At 37.8% G+C, this 13488-nt stretch overlaps 1 long non-coding RNA gene across 6 annotated transcripts in view; it reads right to left on the reverse strand.

Moving 5' to 3' along the window:
- Positions 1–13488, reverse strand: part of LOC309868937 — a 142917-nt gene that overhangs the window by 47578 nt on the left and 81851 nt on the right. The window contains exon 1 of one of the 6 annotated variants that reach the window (XR_014313887.1): positions 2512–2576. The exons of the other annotated variants lie outside the window; for them this stretch is intronic. This is a non-coding gene — a long non-coding RNA (uncharacterized lncRNA). Of the gene's footprint in view, positions 1–2511; positions 2577–13488 lie in introns of those variants that run through there. 6 annotated transcript variants of the gene reach the window in all.

The raw sequence follows: 13488 nt of genomic DNA on the forward strand, positions 1-13488 counted from the left end.
AGCATGGAATAGGAATCAGAGAAACCAAACATGCTCTAGTGTCCCCTGTCTTTAATATGTGTGTGAGCATGTAAGGATATCAGGGTGGCTCAGTAGGCTCAGTGTCTTCCTTCGGCTCAGGTCAAGATCTCAGGGTCCTGGAATCAAGCCCTGCATTGGGTTTCCCACTTAGTGAGAAGTCTGTTTCTTGCTCTCCCTTTGCCTTTCCCCCAACTCATGCATGCACACACTCTCTCTCTCAAACAAAGAAATAAAAAAATCTTAAAAAAAAATATGTATGTGAGCATGTAGGCATGTATACATGCATGTGTTTCCCTCCCTTGACCACCCATCCTCCTCTTTTTACCGAGTCATTTCATGATCTCCTTCACAAAGAGACTCTTTAAAGAGTTATTTACATATATTTATGCATGTGTCCCACTACCTCACTTTACATTCTTCCCAGAACCACAATTAGGCAGCTGTCTTCTCACACCCAGACCATTCATACCAAGTTCAACATTGTCCTCCATATTGTCAACTTCCTGCCTTTATCTTACTTGGCTTTTCAGCAACAAAGGTCCTTATGTTTTCTACACATAAGGACCACCTTCCTTGTTTGAAATATTTATTTTCTCTCTTGGCTACTGTTAACTCCACTTTCTCTTAGTTCCACCTCCCTGCTATCTCCCAGGCTGTCCACCTGACCTTGAAATCCTGCTGTGTCTTAGGACTCCAGCTTGTTTTCTTTGTCTTTCTGTCTGTCTCTCTATCATTGGGTCCTGTCCAGTGGTCTTAATACCATATGTACACTCACAACCCTGCCTATCCTGGCTTTGTCTCTGGACTTCTTACTCCTCTAACAGTCCCCTTGTCAGACAGAGATTAGAAGAGAAGTAAGCATGGACCCCATACAGTCAGAGTACCTGACTTAGAATCCTTACTTGCCATTTATTTGCTTCAGAACTTCAGGAATTTAAGAACCTATTTCCTCATCTATGAAATAGGAATAATGCCTCACAGGATTAGGATTTTTTTAAAGATTAAATGAGTTGAACCACCAGGTTTTATGTTTATAAAAAATAAAAGATTTATTAAAAAAAATAAATAAATAGATATGGGACATTAAGAAAACATTTAACCTTTATGAGCTTTAGCTTTCTCACCTTAACTATTCAACAGAGTTACTGTGAGGGCTAAGTGCACTTAACATGCTTAGTACAGTGCCTGGTTCAAAGTAACTATTTTTCATTATGTGATAATGAAAAAATGAAAATAATCATTTGTATGAATCACAGAATAGTCTTTAAAGGAGTTGGAATCTAAGGAATCTGAAGCAAGATAGTGCCGAATTTTTTTTTTAAATGTAGTATATAGAATAATAGACTTTTAGAACTAGGAGGAACCTTCAAGAAGAAACTTTTTTATTCATTTCATGAGTATGCAAAGGTGCAAACTGATGCCTGGATAACTAGGTGATTTGTCCAAGATCACAGATTTAGAAATAGAACTAAAATCCAGGTCCCCTAACTCTAAGTCCATCATACATGATATAGTGCCTTAACTTTTCCCAATTATTTTGCTTTGATAATTAAGCTACATGAACATACTTCATACATAAGCTTCATGTTGAATTCCTTTTCAAATAAGAATAAATTATAACTTCTTGAAAAGTATTTCTATTGCTGAAAAGATGTGAAAAGACATACAGATATCAACATATACACACCCAATATTTCTTTCTCCATCATTTCTCCATTAATTCTTTGATCACCTATTGTAGGTTCAATGTTGTGTCTGATGTGGAAGAAAACAAGTGAAAGACACAGTCCCAACTTTCAAGGAGTTTTGGGCACAATTATCCATGTTGGTTACTCAACAAATGCAGTGGGTTACCCAACCAAAATATGTTGAGCCTCTGCCCTGTGCCAGACACTTTGCTAGGTTCTAGGAATGCAGTGGGGGGTTAGAGTGAGGTTACACTACCATCACAAAGAGAACCAAAATAATTCAGTGGTTTGAAGAAGACTGAAGTAAATTTCTTTCTAGTATGACAATTGGAGGTAAGGTACAGGTTAGTGGGAAGTTTGATTCCACTTGGTCATTTGGAGATTCAGGTTTCTTCCCTCCTCCCCACCATTCTTTGAGGCTTTGCTTTGCATCCTCCATGCAGTGGACATTGGGTCACAATTGATTCCAGCTGGCAAGAACAGAAAAGGAAAATAAAATGCCCACATTCTATTTGTAGAAACTTAAACATGTGGCCACACACAACTACAAGGGAAGCTGGAAGATGTAGGTATCTGGAAGTCAATGAGCCTGGCTATAATTCTATCACTGTGGATGAGAGGAGGAAGTGTTTGCAAAGATAGCTTACTGTTTCGACCTCAGTGGATCAAACCTTCCCATTTTCCCTACTATTTATGCCCATAATCTAGATGGGAGACAAAATAATAAAATCCTTATGAACTATGATAAATATCATGAAAGAAACACATATGAATCCTGAGAGCCTAGAATGGAGAGACTAACCTGGTCAAGTCCAGAGCATTCAAGAGGCAAGAGCAGCCTATGGAGAGTCCAGACAGCAGATGGGGATGGCTTCAGACTCTGGAGCTAATCAGAACATTCATATTTCAGTCTTAGCTCTAGAACTTTCTAGCTGTGTAATTTTGAATGAGTTATTTTACCTCTTGTGCTTTATTTTCCTCATTTGTAAAAAGAGATTGAATAATAATTATTTACTTAATAATATGACTAATTATCTAACATTATTATGCCATAAATTTTATTATTATTATGTTATAGTTATAATAATCATTATCATTATTATATCATAAATTCCTTTGGTATGAAGATTAATTTTAAGTGCTAAACTACAGACACATACCAAATACAGCTAATGCTTTTCACAGCATTGGGGGACATGCAACAGGAGGTCAGGAATTTAGCAAGTAGTAATTTATGTGAGTTACCTAGTGGTGAGTACTTAGTATTTTCTGGCAAAAGCACAGGCATTTCTTATGCTAAGTAATCCAAGAGTTTCTATGTTTTTATATTTTAGTCTGTAAAAAAGCCCAACCTTGACTAAGTGTGTCCTATATGCTGAACGAGGAGAAATGTCTAACTAGTAAATCTCTGAGCTGTTGCCACCAGAGTAGGTACAAATAAGGTTATTTGTAAATTAGACATTTGTTTGGGAAGTATCAAAGGGTTGTAGATAGGAACCTCTATCCATACACTCAGGTGAATATTCATTCCTACTCTTTTGTGCCTATTTCCTTGTGTTTTAGAATTTAACTAATTTCATTTCTAAGTCTTCATTACACTGTGCAGTTAGGATATTAAACCATGGTTTTGGGGTCTCCTCTCACATCTGGCACTAGATAAGCTTTGGTATTTTAAGGAGCACCCTATAACAGGGAAGCCCCTTTATTCACCAATCACTATAGAGACCAATTCACTCTGTGATTTGTGCTTTTTCTGTTCAGGTGGTTCCCTCAGGTTGTGGGTTTGTGACATGCCTCTGGGGAGCTTAGTGTTTACTCTTGCCTCCTCTGCCACTGTTCCCTCTGGGATCCAGCCACCTTCTTGAAGCACTGCCAGGGAGGGATGGTGAGGAGAAGGATGTTGTCCACTGCTCACAGAAACCACAAACATCTGCCATTTCTACTGTCTGAGAATTATTATTATTTTTTTTTTTTTGGTCTAGGAGAATCTCACTCTTTATGGTTCCCTCAGGGCCATTTTTTCTATCCTCAAACTCTCTAGACTACAGCCTTAGAAAATTTCCTCAAGGGGCATGGAATTTTGTAAACAAAAGTCAGAAAAGGTAATTGTTTACATCTTTTGTTCCCTGCCATAAAACTCCCCGAGAAAGGGAAGCAAGATTCCACTGCCTGCTTAACTGGGGGACAGTGAAAGAAAAATTCAGAAGGAAAGATCTGTAGAAAAATCATCTTGCTACCTTGACACCTGTGTTTCTGTCCCACTGAGGGAACATTTTCATCAGAAACTCTTCCAAAATTGTTTCACTCAGAGATTAACCTTTTTCTTTCTGCCCCGAGACCCTGGGACAAAGTACAGGACTCCAGCAGCAGCAAGCTGACTACTTGAAAAGAGGAGACACTCAAATGCAGAGGTCATGACTGTTCATTTTACCTTGTGCTGATTTGTTTCCATTAACAGTTGAATTGGTTATCAATGATTACAATTCTGGGGATTTCACATTAAATCAAGGTACCTGACATTTCTTTTGGAGGAAAACAAAAACCAGACTCTCAAAATACTGAATCTGTATTGTCAAATAACAACACTGAGACTGAGTTGTGGCACCTCCTTTAGATGGAATACATGCCCTCTGATTTCCCACAGAACCCAATACCCCTAACTCCCTAAAATCCAGTTGTGGTGACAGATGACAGGTATCATCATAATTAGTGACGCCATTTTTTTAACTGTAGAATTAAGAAGAAAATAACTATTTTTTATGGATTCCTGTTCCATGTAGAGAAATTAAAGACAGACAAGAGGAAATCTTTGCTTTAAAAAAGTGGGAATGAAAAATTTCCTTGTACAAATTAAAAATAATCCTACTTGTTTAATAGGCACATGAAGTGAGTCTGAGTCCAAGAATAAAACTTAATAGTAGGTTGCCAAATAAAATATAAAATAACATTTGAATCTCAGATAATGGATTTTTTCCTTTGTGTAAGTATATCTTAGATATTGCATGAGACATACTTAAAACAATCATGGTTTTTCTAAAACTTCAATGTAACTGGGAATCCTGGGTTTGTTTATTTTTTAAATCCAACAACCCTATTTATGAAGCCATCAGAAAACAAATATGCCTCCAGGTTCCCTTTATTGTCTTATTAACTTTTTGCTATGATTGTGTAGGGAAAGTAGAAGAAACGTACCTAGAGTATCAGGAGCTGTCAGAGAACATTTGGCAGAGTGCTGGAGAAAAACAACCTCCTTACATGTAGAGAGTATAGATGTTATTTCAAATGTGGGCATGGACATTGAACAAGTGCAGATGAAGAAAATGAAGCTTCTCTTTCCAGCAGAGACCATGGCATTAAAGGGAATGAGTCTTGGATGTGAACATTAGAGACCATAAGAACATAAGGTCCCAGAACAGGATCAGCAGAAAGTGGGAAATTAAAGCAAAAACACATCTGGACCAGCCCAGGACAGAGACAATTCCTCCACCACACCTAAGGAGCTTAAGCAAATGAATTTGCTTAAATTCACTGTTCTTCTATCTCTCCCTCTCCATTAAAACAAATTTTTAAAATGAAATTGATTTCTGTCTTGAAATGAGAATTTGAAGATAAGAATGAGAGTACCTCTGCCATTCTGTGACCTATCATTGAGAGGGTAGAGAAGGACATGTGAACAAACTGTTGCATGGAGCGTGGTAAGTCTGTGATAGAAGTAGGTATGAATGCTACAGGGGAGGGAATTCTATTCAGATCTGAGACACTCTTGGAAGACTTTCTTTAACAGGTAGTAACTGAAGGGAATGTTCAAGAATAAACTAAAGTTAAGTGAGAAAAGTGAAAAATTGCATTCCAAGCAGGGAGGTCATTTTGAGGCCAGGAGAGCCCTCATATTGCCTAGAAAGCAATTCATTAACTGGCAAGTGCCAGAGAGGGAGCAGTGACAGATGAGACTGAAAAAACAGATACAAGCAGGTCACCAAAGCCTTGTGTGGCCATGCTCAGGATCTCAAGCTTTCTTTTGTAATCACTAGCAAGCTCCTGAAGTCTTTTAAATAGGAGTGACAAGGTCTAATGTGATCTTTAAGTCAACTGTAAGGAAAGAAGCAGACAGAGCAGCTACAGGGAGACTACTTACAAGATTATTGCAAAAGTCAAAGTGAGGGATGACCAGGGCTTAAACTATAGCAGCAAGAAAGAAAGTGAAGGAATGAATAGATTTACTACATCATATGGAGATAAAACCAATCAGATGTAGTAATTGATTGAATGGGAAAATATGAAAAATCTTGGATAAGATCAAAAAGCCGAGGATGAATTCCAGCTTGGATCACTGGGTGATGCCAACCAAGATAGGAAATACCAGAGAGGGAAGAAGATGAATTTGGCTTTGGATATGCCAAGTTTCTAGATGCCTGTGGAATATCCAGATGGAGATAATACAGGAAGTGGTGCTGTTTGTAAGACCTTCAAAGTCCTAGGCACACTTATTTCTGGAAGCCCCATCCCACATCATAGCAAACATATTAAAATGTACCCACATTCCACATTAAATTTAGCTTTTGCAATAAAAAAAATGGAGAACATTTTTATAATTTTGATTTTTTAAATTATTTACAATACATTTAATTTTTGATTATTTTGATTTTTTTAATTGTTTACAAATTGAATATTTTAAATAATAAATTTACTTTTGTAATAAAATTAACAAAATGTTATTTTATAACACATTAATTAAGCTTTTGCAGGGTTGTTTTAATATTTTTGAAGTTTATCACTTATTTATTTAAGTCTCACAGGTTTACTAGGCCTTTGAAAAGTTCACAGTCTCCAGCATGAAACCAATCATGCCTGATAGAAAACTATCCAGTGAGCAGACAGTTAAATATATTAGTCTGGTGCTCAAGAAAGATATAGTTTTATGAGACAAAAATACATAAATTCTAAAAGTAAATTTAATTGACTCAAGATAACATATAAATTGAGAAAAGAACAGGAAAAAAAGGAAAAGCACCAATATCTAAGAGAAGGTAAGAGGAATAATTCACAACGGAGATGGTGAAAATGGTGAGAAATTTGGGAAAGAAGGAGATCAGAGAACCGAGGAGCAAAAAAAATTAGAGATCTCAGTTGATCATTAAAGTGGCGCCAAAGGAAGTAGAGTGATCCATCCAATGAAACAAAGACAGAAAGTGTCTAGAGACTGGGCTAGTGATCTAGCTAGTGTGGGGAGGCCACCATATCCTAGAGATATTATCTCTAGGAACAGAAAGTCAGAAAAACTTAAGTTTGGGAAGGTTGAGAAATGAAAGACAGATAAGAATGTAGAAGTAGCAACTGTGGAATTAAGATAGGAAAAAGAAAGGCCAATAGTTGGAGTGTGACATTGCCCAAGTAAGTTAGCTGGCGTTTGTTTGTTTAGATTAGGAAATTTTTGAGTACTCTTCTGAGCCCAAAAGAAATCTCCAACACAAATAGAGATATTAGAGTTAATAAAGAAAGGATGAATTGGTGGAATGATGACCTGGAAGAGGAAGAAGACTGGAGCAAGACCTTAGGACCAGTGTCTCTCTTGATGGGAAAAAGGGTATCTTATCTCCTGGGGTGACAGCATATAGACATGCTGATTGTTTGGACTTCAACATACTTTCATTTGTACCATTATTTCTCTATTCCTGTCTCCCAACAAGACCGTGCAGGCCCAGAAAAAGACCGCCTTTTAATCCAGTCCTTTGCTTCTTTTCTATTTCATTTGGAGGTAGTTTCCTGGGCAGCATGGTTAAAGGACATTAGAGATCATTTACAAAGTCCTTTCCTGGGTGCATGATTAAAGGACATTAGAGATAATGTACAAAGTTCTCTCTCTTTCAGTTTTTTTAAGAAGAAATTTCAAAGAATATATGTTTGTTTTCAAAGAACATCATAGTGGAAAAGATTCTCCTGGTTCTAGGGGCAAGAGTCTTTCCAGTAATTCACATAATCAGAAGAGGAAGATGAGAGAAGAAAGAAGTGGAGGGTCTGTAACCTAAGAGAAATTGAATTCCCTTCTCAATCAGATACATATCAATTATCTATACGTTTATCCAAACCCTGTTTAGCTCTATTTATTATTCATTCATTCAATAAAAATGCATGTGGGCTTGGCACAGAGGCTCTAGGTTCCTATGCAAAGTGACAAATTCTGAATGAATATTATTCAATGTATAGCACCGTTCTTCCTTTTTTGCCCTCCAATACTTCCTTCCAAATTTGAAGGGTGACCCACTGCTCAACAGTTCTAGGATTTGATGAACAATTATCTGCTGACCCTTTCTCAAGCTTTTCCTCCTCACCACAGAACAGATACAAATACAGTTCACTTTGAAAACTCTGGGTTTGGCTCTGGAATGGGAGTGGGTTTGGATTGGTAGTGTGGCATGAGCTGCAGAAGATGAGAAATGAGCATACTGACGTATTCTCCTATTAGTCCGAGAAATTCTAAGAAACTGTTCCCAAAGAGAGGTGGTAAGAGGATTTTTTTTTTCTCCTCTATTAGACTTATATAACTCGTAAAATAACAGGCTGCCATTTTAGAATAGTTGGTGTTGGCATGCTGTCGTGAAAATTACATGAAACTATTCTTTTTAGAAAATATTACTTCAGGTTTTAGGTTAAAATCTGATGCCAAACACAGATGAGTAGTTGGTTTACACAATTATCGCCTTTTTCTTAGAAGTAAGGGCAAAACCTCAAAACATGCCACAGCAGAAAAGCTATTTCTGTCACTGGCTAACAATTGAAGGACATCCATAAACCTTTGGAAATTAATATCCCCCAGGAAAATCCATTTGACGAAAGTCACAAGGAAGTTATTAACTAGAGTTAAGTCACTGACAAGAGATATTATTAATGATCTCATCAAAATTTCAAGTGCATTTGACTATCACATTGCAAGCCTTATTATTGACGACTCAGAGAATATTAAATTATTCTACAGTAGTTACTTGGCTAGAGATCAAATGAAAAAAGATAAAAAGCTAAGTTCTAGGTAATTCCATAATTCTTTACTCTTCACACAATTAAAAAGTTAGTCATTAGCCTTTCTGTCTCCCTCTCCCCTAAATCTACTGATTGCTAATACAGTTGGTCCTTTTTAATTGTTAATTGTTCCCTCTTCCTTTTCCAAATGCTGATGCAGACAGGATGAAAGTCAGAAAAATCCTCCAAGCTTTGGTTTTCCAGAAGCAGCTCAGGAAACTTAGTTTATTTTCAGATTGGAAGAGACACTTTCAAGTACACTGGGTCTCTAATTGCCATCCCTCAAAGACATTTTCCACAAGGGAAACAAGCATTCTCTTTCCCACTCAATTCTCTCTCTCTCTCTGAGATCTTGACCAAACTTTCAAGTTGATACCAGGTTAAATTCCATGTTTTGCCCTTATTAATGTTCTCCATAAGTGTTAAAGCTTGACCAAGTACTGATGTTGGGTAATAAGTTATATATAAAGAGATACAGATTCTTAAAATAACACCTTTTCAAAAATAGAGTATTTTATAAGACCTTTCTAAAGTATAAGTTTATCTGTTTAGCTAAGACAATTTTCTCCCCACTTCAGAACCCCTAGTTCAGGAAACATTTAATGGATTTCTACTACTCATGTAGCTCTGTGTGAGGAGCTAGAGAGACAAAGGTAAATGTGAGATTATCCCTAGCATTCAAGAAAATCCAGAAATAAAAGCAGCCATTTGACACTATGTGATAAGAATGATATATACAGGTGATATGCCAGGAAGTCTGTGACATGGAAAAGAGTAGAGTACTTACCCAATGTGGAAGAAATGAAGGAGAGTTCAATGAAAGCAACCTGAAGGGGATGATACCTATGCTGAACTGGAAGAATGAGAAGGAATTATGAAGGAAGGAAGGAAGCTTGCATTCATTAGTGTCTAAAATAGCCAGGTACTTTACACATGGTTTTCTGTAGGAAACAGTATTGTGCTCTCCTATTTGTAGATGAGGGAAACTGAGGTTCAAAGAGAGTATATAACTAGCAAAGGACAGACTTGGGATCCCAAGCTTACCCTTATAACCACGATAGTCTTCTCTGATATCAACCCTCTGTTCTTGCTCCCTAGGTCCACCATTCTGATCTCTGCAGAACTTTTAGACAATCCCTCTACAAACACAGACTTGGCGATCCACTTGGTATAGTTCGTTTCAACCAGTGTTCTGTGAGCCACTATGGATGGCCACAGACCATCAAGTGTTTTCTAAGACAAAAGCGCCCTACGGAATTGGGCATCTCTCTCTCCTCTAATGCATGGCATTCAACCTATGAACCACTTCCTTTGGCATTTTATTAAACCATGCATTCCTTGCTAATTGGTACATTCATTTGTAAAAATATAAGTGATAAATTCCCCCTTGTGCAGCTCGTCAGAGGATTCTTTCAGAGGAAGGACCAACCTTAATAGGAAAATGTTTGAGGGGCAGTCTTGGGATAAGAGCACCTCTGGAGCACACATGTCAGTTGCTACCAGAGCTTCAAAGAAAAGAGCTTCACAAATTCAGCTAAGACAAAGAAAAATTAGTTATTCCTGAGACAGCGGAGGGGAAGCGGGGGAAAGGTGAGGAGGAGTGTAGGTGAAAGGGGCAAAAGAAACATATGGTATGATGTGACTTTTCTGTGACCCTCAACTTCCCAGCTAAATCTCCTGTCACACTAAATCCTCATTGAGATTATTGGACTTTTTGTGAAAGCAAGTAAAGGAGAAGCTTCTATATGCAGAAGTCCAAGCATCAGGGGTCCCAAAAGATGAGCTATAATTCTCAAAGGGACTGCCAAGAAGAGGGAAAATGTTTGATTTCTAGAGGTGTGTGTTTTGATCCATCATGGCATTTTCTTGCTGTGGTCATTTTTAATCGTGATTTATGAATTTGACAACACCAAAAAATTCAGCAAGTTTCACTATTAAAAATTCAGATTTTCTTGAAAAACAGTTAATGGTGTGGCAACTCTGGGCCCACAGTCCCACAAGAAATAACATATGAAAGTTGGTTTTCCCTGTTAGATGAAGCACATACTATCCAGTTTGCCACAATTCTCACTATTCCATACTACCCTATGTAACTGAGTAAACCTAACCAATTTCCCTCATTCACATTATCTATCTGACCCCAGTAGACTTTTGAATTTGCAACCCCAGCTGTAAGGCTGAGAAACTACCACAGATCTCTTGGTGGTGCGAATTGTGGTGGCTGGCAATTTCTTCTTGAAGAGAAGAGTTATAATTTTAAGCTTTGTTTCTGCAACTAGAGAAGGAGGCAATACCTACCAAGTATTAATTATTAAGTAGGTAATTTAAATCTTCTAATCCTCACAAAACCCCCCCTCATAGGGGGTTATTTTACAAATAAAGAAACTAAGACACATAAACGTTAAGTACTTTGGCTAAATTCAGCCTTCTATAGATGAGGACTGGGATGTGAATCAGGAACCCCAAGAACTCCAAGGATCCCACTCTTCCCTCAATTCTTAGGCTTTTACTGGATTGTGAGATCTCCTGCTTTTTGTTTTCTCCCACCCTGCCCCAACTAATTGCCTAGACAGTTGTAACATTTTTTGAGGTAGCAAATTGTGCAAAATGTTTTGGCTATGCCCAAATCCTTTTGACTCTAAGCCAACCATTATTGGAGAGTTGGCAAATTCTGGTAGCCTCTCCAGAAGCTCTTTCCTCTTAGTTTATGTATGTGCCTCTGTTCATGTCATTCCATAATATAACCAAGTTTTGGAATAATGGTAGGTCAGAGGGAAGATGTGGAACATGGATGAGCCTGGAGAGGTATGTTCACAGGGACCAGCCTTTGAAAGTCATGTAGCTTTGAAAACAATCACTGAGGAATTGAGGTTGAAGTGGAAGAAAGGAAAAGAAAATGCACAGAGAAAGAGGAGAAACCCCTGGTTAAGAATGGGGGTAGATAAAAAAGAGGGAGAAGCAGAAAAGAAAAAGGAGAAAGACAACTATGTTTGAGTAACTGAGAAGGACAATGTTTCCCTGCAAACAGAAAACTCTCCACTGAACAGAGGAAAAAGAACTTTAAAGTTGAGGGGTGGGGGTGCTGGTGGTGTGGAGAGAAAGAGGGAGAGAGAGAAGAGTGCTTCACTGTTGATTTCAGACCATCTCTCCCCATATCTTCACATCACAGCACTATGTAAATCCTTTCCTTACCTCATTTAACATACCCAGCCTCCAAGGGCATTCTGTTCCTCTCTCTAGCCCAGGACTGGATAAATCTTCTTTTCTTTGCCACTTTGTCACAAGAAACAAGCTTGAATTTTTTTTTTTTTTTTAAAGAACTTTGTTATCAGGGTGCCTGGGTGGCACAGTTGGTTAAGAATCCAACTCCTGGTGTTGGCTCAGGTTGTGATCTAGGATCATGAGATGAGTCTTGCATGGGGCTCCGCATTCAGCATGGAATCTACTTTAGGCTCTCTCTCCCTTTCTCGCTGCCCCTCTCCACTCAAATAAATAAATCTAAAAAAAGAAAGAAAGAGAGAAAGAGAAAGGAAGAAAAAAAGGAAGGAAGGAAAAGGAGGGAAGGAAGGAAGAAAAGAACTCTTTTCGGAGCCAAGCATAAACTGAAAGAAATATACAAAAGCATGGCAAATGGATAAACATACCACCACGATGCTCTAAACTTCAGATAGCTAAATCTGATCTGCAAGTTGCCTGATCCACCCTGGATTCTTTCATTCAATTAACTGACATTTATTAAGTGTCTATCGCATGCCAAACACTGTTCTACATGCTAGGTACAAACCAGTGAGCAAGACAGGGAAGTCCCTATACTCAGATTCCTTTCTCCTTTCATCTTTTGGTCAGACATCCCATATGACCACCTTGCTTTATTTCTTTCTGTCTGTTTCTGCTTAGAATATTTAGTCTGCTAGTGACTAGAACCCAGTTCAAATCAGTTTAAGCAAAATTTGGAATTTACTGGCTCATATAATGACAGGTTTCCCCCATTATCTGAAAGCAGTGTGTTCCTATGAAGTCTTTTGAAAGCCTTATTGGCATAAAGGGAAGAATCCCCATTTTCCAAAAGTTTGGTTTATATCACTTTGCTATTATAAAATATCTTCCTCAAAATGTCACAATACATAGAATAACTTGAACGGATCTTCAGGGTATTATGCTGAGTGCAAAAAAAAAAAAAAAAGCCAATCACAAAAGGTTATATACCATCCTCACTATTCCATGTCTATGATATCCTCAAAATGACAATTTTATCCACACCTTTGATGAAATTACATACAACTCGGGACGCCTGGGTGGTTCAGTTGGTTAAACCACTGCCTTCGGCTCAGGTCATGGTCCCCGCCAGGGTCCTGGGATCCAGTCCCACATCAGGCTCCTTGCTCTGCAGGGAGCTTGCTTCCCTCACTGCCTCTGCCTGCCTCTCTGCCTCCTTGTGTGTACTCCCTCTCTCTGGCAAATAAATAAAATCTTAAAAAAAGAAGAAGAAGAAGGAAATATTCCTATTTTAAAAAATTACATACAACTGTATAGACACATTATACTAATATGAATTTCTTGATTTTTGATATTATACTATACTTAAAAACGACGTAACTACTGGATGAAACTCAGTGGAAGGTATGAAGAATTCTTTGTATTATTTTCAAAACTTCTTGTGTACCTGTAACTATTTCAAAATAAGTTGAAAAAACAAAAAAAAAATCCACTTTGGTAATAAAGAGTTATTCATGGGTTAAAAAAAAAAAAAAACTTCAGCTTAATA

Source organism: Mustela nivalis (assembly GCF_964662115.1).
Source record: "Mustela nivalis genome assembly, chromosome: 7".
Classification (NCBI taxonomy): Eukaryota; Metazoa; Chordata; class Mammalia; order Carnivora; family Mustelidae; genus Mustela; species Mustela nivalis.